An 8,869-nucleotide genomic window follows, 5' to 3' on the forward strand; every position below is an offset into this window, starting at 1 on the left:
TTTTAATTTGAAGATGATTCATTATATAAACCCATCTTTACACGTTCATTGATAAGGATGGCCATTATAAGAACTGGATATTTACTGTAGGTGTAGATCCTTGACACAAAGCCAGAACAACCTATTGGAAATGTCAGTGCCAATTGCTCAGAGTAATGTAGTAAAATGGGTTCCTCTCATTGCATGGCTGCAGAGTGCCAGGTGCTTGGAAATCTTAAGAAAACAAGAGGAGAGACAGGAAGTAAAGGTGCAGGGGTGTGGGAAAACCAGTAAATCATATCTTTTTTCCATCTTGAACTTAGAGCCCTGGAAAAGAAACTGGTAGAGCTCTAATATTGGCTTTGATGCTGATAAAGCTAATCATAGAATATGGCTTTAATGTGCAGACCAAAGGACTTGCTAAAGAAACTTTGGATCTCTTAAAGCAAATATACTGTCCAGGGGTAACTGCTTTAAATGGACAGAGAAGAAAAAAAAACTAATCCCTAGTTCTTACAGATGTTTAATAGATTAGTTTTGCTAATTAAAAAAAAAAACATGAATCAATGCCTATCAGACCCTTGGTAATCAAGGACATATATATTCCACTCCTTATATATGGAGTGGAATAAACAAGGGATGAGAAAAGAAGACTAGGTATTACAGGGTCATTGTCATTCTGCATGAAGAAATGAAACCAGGGGAATGGAGATTCCTCCATAATATTACATGTTAGTCATAACAAATAACATCTTTACAGACTGCCTATAGGTCTAAATGCTGTCTTCTGCTGTTATCAAGATAATTTCAACTTAATGTTCAAAAACCCTTAGGTAATCACATATGCCTATACAGAGAGTAATATAATCCTCCTTAGAATATATAAAATGAATTACTTAGACAAATTAATCAGTACTTTGGTGGTCTAAATAGCACTGAAGTATTAATCACTCCTGCCTTTCAAATAAATAGAATTTAATTAATAATTTGACCCCAGAATTCCAAGAATTGTATATTTCTCTTACCGATAATGTTAAGTAAATCTAAGGTACTCTGCAGAAACAAACAAACAAACAAAAACAGGAAGAAGTAGTTCTAATATGTACAGTCTGTAAGCCAGAAAACTTGGCCTTTATTCTAGGCTCAAATTTAAAATCCATTATTAAAAGGTTGATATATGACCAGTTGGGAAGAAAAGCAGTAATCCTTAAAGCCACATGGCCTCATTAAAATAAACTATGTCAGAATAACTATTACAATTTTTTTTCTGACAAGGTTATGAGATTGGTAGTTTATAGAAATACTAAGGACAATAAAAATAGAAATAATTGTAAGGATACTAACAATAGCAATAATGTTCACTTTCATCTTTTGAGCTCTTATGACATGAATACTAGTTTTAAAGCCATTAGAACACTGTGTGATACATGATAGCAGCTCAAAAAGTGTAAACTATTTTTATGGCTGTTATTGTTGCTATTGTTTTTTAAGGAACTTGAGGTAGATAAAAATATACCAGGTGCTATGAGCTGAATGTTTGTGTGTTCTCAAAATTCATATGTTGTAATCTTAATGCCCAAGTATTAGGCTATAACAATAATAATAATTATTATATTATTAGTATTAGGCTTTAATAATAATAATAATAATAATAATAATTTTTATTATTATTGTATACTAGAAGGTGGGCCTTTGAAAGGCCATTAGTTCATGAGGGCAGATGCCCTATGAATGAGATTAATGCTCTTTTTTAAAAAATTTTTTTTAATGTTCATTAATTTTTGAGAGAGAGAGAGATACAGAGTGTGAGTGGACGAGGGGCAGAGAGAGAGGGAGACACAATCCAAAGCAGGCTCCAGGCTCCCAGCTGTCAGCACAGGGCCCAATGCAGGACTCAAACCCAGGAACTGTGAGACCATGACCTGACCCAAAGTCAGATGCCTAACTGCCTAAGCCACCCAGGTGCCCTGAGATTAATGCTCTTATAAAAGAGGCCTGAATGAGTTCCCTCGTGTCTTTTACCATGTGAGGACAGAGAGAAAAGTTGGCAGTCTACAACCTGGAAAGGGGCTTTTACCAGACACAGAATCTGCCATTGCCCTGATCTTGGATTTCCCAGCCTCCAGAACTGTGAGGAATATATTTCTATTATTTATAAGCTACCCAGGCTATGGTGTTTTTGTTAGAGCAGTCTAAATAGAGTAAGAAATGGGGTATTAATAAAAAAAAATTGTGCAAAGTTCTTAATATTGTATAAATTGATTAAATGGGACAGAGTTTAGTATAAAAAGGTGAACCTGTAACTCGGTGGTATATAAAGAAATATCTTCAGTGGAATAACAAAGGTCTATGATGTAGACCCTTTTTATTCAACACTTTCATTAATGACTTTATGCAGACATGTCCATTAGTAGATAAATTAAACAGAAGGGTAGAAAATCAGGGCCCCAGGGGTTTTGTAATCCTGAAACAACATACAGGGTGCCATATATCCTTTTAAATTCATGTTTCTGTTTTCTTCATATAAATACCCAGAAGTGGAATTACTATATCATATGATATTTCTATTTTCAATTTTTTGTGGAATCTCCATACTGTTTTTCTTAGTGGTTACACCACTTTATATTCCCAACAACCATGCATGGTTCCCTTTTATCTACATCCTCAACAACACTTGATATTTCTTATGTTTTTAATAGCTCATTTTGATTTTGATTTGCATTTCTCTGATGACTGGTAATGCTGAACATCTTTTCATATACCTGTTAGTCATCTATATGTCTTTTTTGGAAAAATATGTATTTAGTTACTCTGGCATTTTTCATCAGATGGTTTTTACTTTGTTATTGAGTTGTTTGAGATCTTCATATTTTGGGGATATTAACCCCTTACTGGTTATATGATTGGCAAATATCTCCCATTCATTAGATTGCCTTTCCTTTTGTTGACGGTTTTCTTCACTGTACAGAACTTTTATAGTTTGATATAATCCTATTTGTTTATTTTCGCTTTTGTTGACTTTGCCTTTGGAGTCAGATCGAAAAAATCATTGCCAAGACCTGTGTCAGGAAGCCCACTGACTATGTTTTCTTCTAGGAGTTTTATGGTTTCATGTCTAATGTTTTTTTTTTTTTTTTTAACGTTTATTTATTTTTGAGACAGAGAGAGACAGAGCATGAATGGGGGAGGGTCAGACAGAGGGAGACACAGAATCCAAAACAGGCTCCAGGCTCCGAGGTGTCAGCACAGAGCCTGACGCGGGGCTCGAACTCACGGACCGTGAGATCATGACCTGAGCCGAAGTCGGCCGCTTAACCGACTGAGCCACCCAGGTGCCCCTCATGTCTAATGTTCAAGTCCAGTTGTGTTATTTTGGATCTGGCTGTCCAGTTTTCCCAACACTATGTATTGAAGAGACTGTCCATTCCTCGTTGTAAATTCTTGGCTCTTCTGCTCTAAATTAACTGACCATATGCATGTGGGTTTATTCCTGGGTTCACTGTTCCATCAATCTTTGTATTTGTTTTTATGCCAATACCATACTATTTGATTATTACCACTTTGTACTATTCTTTGTCAAGATTTCTTTAGCTATTCAGCATCTTTTGTGGTTCTGTACACATTTTAGGATGGTTTGTTTGATTTCTTTGAAAACTGCTTTTGAAATTTTGGTAGGAATCACACTGAATCTGTACATTGCTTTGGGTAATACAAATATTTAAACAATATTAATTCTAATACGTGAGCATGGACTATCTTTTCATTTATTTGTATCATTTTCAGCGTGTTATTGTTTCACTGGATAAGTCTTTCACCTCCTTGATTAAAATTTATTCCTACATATTTTACTGTTTTTGTTGCAACTGTAAATGGGATTGTTTTCTTAATTTCTTTTTCTGATAATTTGTTTTGGTGTATAAAAGCACAAACATACAACTTTGCTGTATTTATTAGTTCTAATAGTTTTTTGTTTTTTGCTTTTAAAGAACCACCCAAGTGCTCAAGTTCTGTTTTTGTTTTGTTTTGTTTTGTTTTTAATGCAGTCTTTAGGGTTCATTGTATATAAAACCATGTCATCCACAAATAGTGGCTCTTTTACTTTTTCCTTTTCAATTTGCTTATTGCTTCTCGGCCTTTTAGCTAGGATCATGTGTAGTATCTGTTCTTATCAGTTTAATATCTAATATGTCCTCTATCCAATTTGGGTGACTTTTATTTATTTTTTCTGCTTAATCACTCTGTCTGGGACTTCCAGGGCTATGAAGAAAATTGGCTAGAGGGGCTCCTGGGTGGCTCCGTCGGTTGAGCGTCCCACTTTGGCTCAGGTCATGATCTCACACTCCATGAGTTCAAGCCCCGCATTGGGCTCTGTGCTGACAGCACGGAGCCTAGAGCCTGCTTCCGATTCTGTGTCTCCCTCTCTCTCTACCCCTCCCCTGTTCATGCTCTGTCCCTCTCTGTCTCAAAAATAAATAAGAACATTAAAAAAAAAGTGGCTAGAGTGGGTATCCTTCTCTTCAAGGAAAAGCTTTGAGCTTTTCACCTTTGGGTATGATGTTAGCTGAGAACCTATCATATATGGTTTTATTATGTTGAGGTACATTTTTTCTGTCCACTTTGGTTTATGTTGGTATCATAAATGGATATTGAATTTTGATGTGCTTTTTCTGCATCTGTTTAGATAATCATATGGTTTTATCCTTTTTTTGTTAATGTGGTGTATCACATTGGTTGATTTGTGGATGTTAAACTGTCTTTGGAATCCATGAGATAAATCACACTTGATCATAGTAAGTTATCCTTTAATGTATTGTTGAATTTTGTTTGCTAAGATTTTGTTGAGGCTATTTGCAACCATTTTCATCAGGGATATTGGCCTTTAATTTTCTTTTTATGTGGTATCCTTGTCTGGTTTTAGTAATGCTGGCCTTGTAAAATAAGCTTGAAAGTGTTCCCACCTCTTCAGTTTTTGGAAGATTTGAGTAGGATAGGTATTCAGTCTTTTAATAGTCGGTTAAATTCAACGCTTGGATGATCTGGTCCTGGACATTTGTTTGGGAGGTTTTTTTTAAATGTTTATTTATTAATTTTTGGTGAGAGAGAGTGAGCACACACAAGCAGGGGAGGAGAAGAGAGAGAGAACGAGAATCCCAAGCTGGCTTTGTGCTGACAGCCTGGAGCTTGAACCCACAAACTGTGAGATCATGACCTGAGCTGAAATTACAAGTTGGGCAGTCAACCAACTGAGCCACCGAGGCACCCTTGATTACTGATTCAATCTCCTTATTAGTAGTTGGTCTATTCAGCTTTTCTATTTCTTCATGATACAGTATTGGGAGATTGTATGTTTATAGGAATTTATCCATTTCTTCTGGGTTGTTATATTTGTTGGTATATAATTGTTCATAGGAGTTTTTTATGATATACTTCACTTGTAACTTTTCTTTCATTTCTGATTTTATTTATTTGAGTTCTTCTTAGTAAATCCAGGTAAAGTTTTGCCACCTTTATCTTTTCAAGTAACTGGCTCTCAGTTTCATTGCTCTTTTCTGTTGTCTTTTCTAGCTGTTCTCTATTTCATTTATTTCTGCTCTGATCTGTATTTCCTTCTTTCTTAATATTTTTGGGTTTTATTTATACTTCTTTTTCTAGTTTCTTTGGGTGTCAAGTTAGATTGTTTATTTGAGATGTTTCCTCTTTCTTGAGGTAGGCCTGTATCACTGTAAACTTTCCTCTAAGACCTGCTCTTGCTGTATTTCTGTGGATTTTGAATTGTTGTATTTCTATTTTCTTTTGTCTCAAGGTACTTTTTTATTTCCCCTTTGATTTCTTCATTGACCTATAGTTTGTTCAGTAGCTTATGGCTTAATTTCCACATATGTGTGACTTTTTTCAATGTTCTTTAAATGGTTTCCATGTTTTGGGGTGCCTGGGTGGCTCATTTGGTTAAACATCTGACTTTGGCTAAGGTCATGATCTCACTGTTGATGAGTTCGAGCCCTGCATTGGGCTCTGTGCTGACAGCTCAGAGCCTGGAACCTGCTTCAGATTCTATGTCTCCCTTTTTCTCTGCCCTTTCCCTGCTCACACTGTGTCTATCTCTCTCAAAAATAAATAAACATTAAACAAAATTAAGCGATTTCTATGTTTATGCTACTCTTGTCATGGAAAATACTTCTTAAAATTTCAGTCTTCTTAAATTTATTGAGACTTGTTTAATGGCCTAAAATATGATCTATCCTGCAGAATGTTTCATGCACACTTGAGAAAAATGTGTATTCTGCTGCTTTTGGGTGGAATATTTTGTATATATCTAGCAAGTCCAGTATGGTCTAATATATCATTTAAGACGAATATTTCCTTACTTATTTTTTGTCATGATGATCCAGCCATTGGTAAAATTAGGGTATTAAAGTCCCCTATTATTATTATACTGCTCTCAATTTCTCCTTTTAGTTCTGTTAATATTTGTTTTATATATTTAGGTGCTTTACTGTTGGGTACCTAACTATTTACAAATATATTTTGGTTTTTTGTTTTGTTTTTGTTTTTGTTTTTTGAGGGTTAGAAGGGCAGAGGGAGATGGAGAGAAGGAATAAGAAGGCTCCAGGCCCAGAGCAGAGACTAAGACAAGGCTTGATCACATAACTGTGAGATCATAACCTGAGCCGAAATCAAGAGTTCGATGCTTAACCACCTGAGCTGCCCAGGCACCCCACAAATGTTCTGTTTTCTTGTTGGGTTGACCCCTTTGTCATTATGTAATACCCATCCTGGTCTTTTATTACAGTCTTTTTTTTAAATTTAAGTGAGCAGGCGAGAGGGACAGAGGCAAAGCGAGAATCCCAGGTAGGCTCACACTCAGTGTGGAATATGACACAAAGCTCGATCTCACAATCCTGAGATCATGACCTGAGCTGAAATCAAGAGTTGGTAGCTCAACCAACTGAGCCACCCAGACATCTCATTATGTTTTTGTTTTTTTTTTTTAAGTCTGTTTTATCTGATACAAGTGTAGCTACCCCAGGTTTTTTTGTGGGGGGGGCGGGTGGCAGGATTTCTGTTTGCATGAAACATCTTTTTTCATTCCTTTATTTTCAGTTTGTGTGTGTCCTTACATCTGGAGTAAGCTTCTTAAAGGCATATTATACATGGGCCTTGTTTTCTTCCATTCAGCCATTTTATGTCCTGTGATTGTAAAATTTAGTGTATTTATATTTTAGTAGTTTTTGATAGATATGCACTTATTGCAGTTGTGTTCATTGTTATCTAGCTGTTTTTATACTTCCTCTCTGTTCCTCTTTTATCTTGCTTTCTTCCCTTGTGGTTTGATAACTTTCTGTGGTGTTATGATTAGACTCCTTTCTCATTATTTTTTATATATCCACTATATGTTTTTGCTTTCTGATTACCATGAGGCTCAAATAGAATAGTGAACCTATATAATAGTCTCTTTTAAGTTGATTGCAAGTTAAGTTTGAACACACTCTAAAATGCTACATTCCCATTCTCCCATTTTATGTTTTTGTTGTAATATTTTACATCTTTTTATTTTGCATAGCCCTTACCTAATTATTCTAGTTATAGTTACTTTTACCATTTTTTTGTCTAACCTTCATACTAGTTTTATACATGCTTAGCCTACTACCTTTACTCTATATTTATCTTTACCAGTGTGATTTTTACTTTCATGTGTTTTCTTGTTATTAATTTGTACCTTTTATTTTTAGCTTAAACTTAAATTTATCTTTGTTTCATTAAGGTGCTTTATTTTGGTAGGGTTTTATCATGTTCTTTGGGACATACTCCTCTCTTTCCTCATTTTACTTGACTCTGTGTTTCTTTCTATGTATTAAGCAAAATAGCTCTTTCTTCAAGGAGTGGCCTTGCATAGGACATGAACCTCACTATTTCATCTTGCTTTAGCTCTTAATTGTCTCTGGAAACTTGTGATTATCTAAGCAGCCTGATTTCTTCTTGGAAGGGTCCAGCTATTGAGGATGTGCTAACAAGATCATTGTTCCAGAGGGAGGGATCTTAGCACCTAGTTTCAGGCTGATTGGAAGCTGTACCTTAAGGCAGCATCTATTAAGGTATGAAAATATATACAGACCTATGACACCACAATTATAAATCCCCCTGGCTTCCAGACCAGGAACTCTAAAGGGTTCCCTTGACAACAGTTGAAAAATCAGGGCTCCAGACAAGTGTATAAGGTCCTTTCTGGGAGGTGCTGGCAAGCTGTAGTGCCAAGAGAGAGTGAAAAGATGGCATCTTCCAGTGTATGTTTCTGGAGAGCATGTCCATAGACTCTAGATATGTGGTAAGCCTGAAGCCCATCCCTTAGCCTGAAGCTCCAGAACAAATAAATAAGCCTTTTTTTTACAGGAAGACTAGAATTCTGTTTTAGACTACTTTCTTTGTATTGGCCTAAGGGCCTGCCAACAAGTGTTTCTGTGGTTATCTTAAACCCACAGGGCCTAGAATACAATTTATCTTGGCCATCAGAGCCAGGTGCTCAAGGGGATGCTGTGTGGGCCATGCATGTGGCCATAGGAGTGGTGTGGGGGCGAGTCATTCCCCTTGTCCTTACTCAGTCCCTGGGAGTGGCATGGGGGTAGGTTGTGCCTCTAGTGCTAGCAAGGCAGAGGGAGAATGCAATAAATTGTGTGAACCAGTGCCTCAGTCCCCACAGAAAGTTCTAACAGACACCTGCTCCTATAGAAGATGCTTTAAGATTAGCTAGTGAATCTCTTTCTCATATGGTGTTTGTGCTTTTCAAATGCTGTGTTTGCACTGAGCCCGGGGTAGTGAATCTTCAAGCAAGCCCTCAAGAGTTGAATCTCGATTCCCTACAGCCCTATGGTTCTGGATATAAGCCCTGTTGGTT

At 36.4% G+C, this 8,869-nt stretch overlaps 1 pseudogene; it reads left to right on the forward strand.

Annotated features, from left to right (window-relative positions):
* The first annotated feature begins 4,099 nt into the window (after positions 1–4,099).
* LOC125935913 (uncharacterized) lies at positions 4,100–4,317 on the forward strand (annotated as a pseudogene).
* The last annotated feature ends 4,552 nt before the right edge of the window (positions 4,318–8,869 follow it).

This window comes from Panthera uncia, assembly GCF_023721935.1.
Source record: "Panthera uncia isolate 11264 chromosome A1 unlocalized genomic scaffold, Puncia_PCG_1.0 HiC_scaffold_17, whole genome shotgun sequence".
Classification (NCBI taxonomy): Eukaryota; Metazoa; Chordata; class Mammalia; order Carnivora; family Felidae; genus Panthera; species Panthera uncia.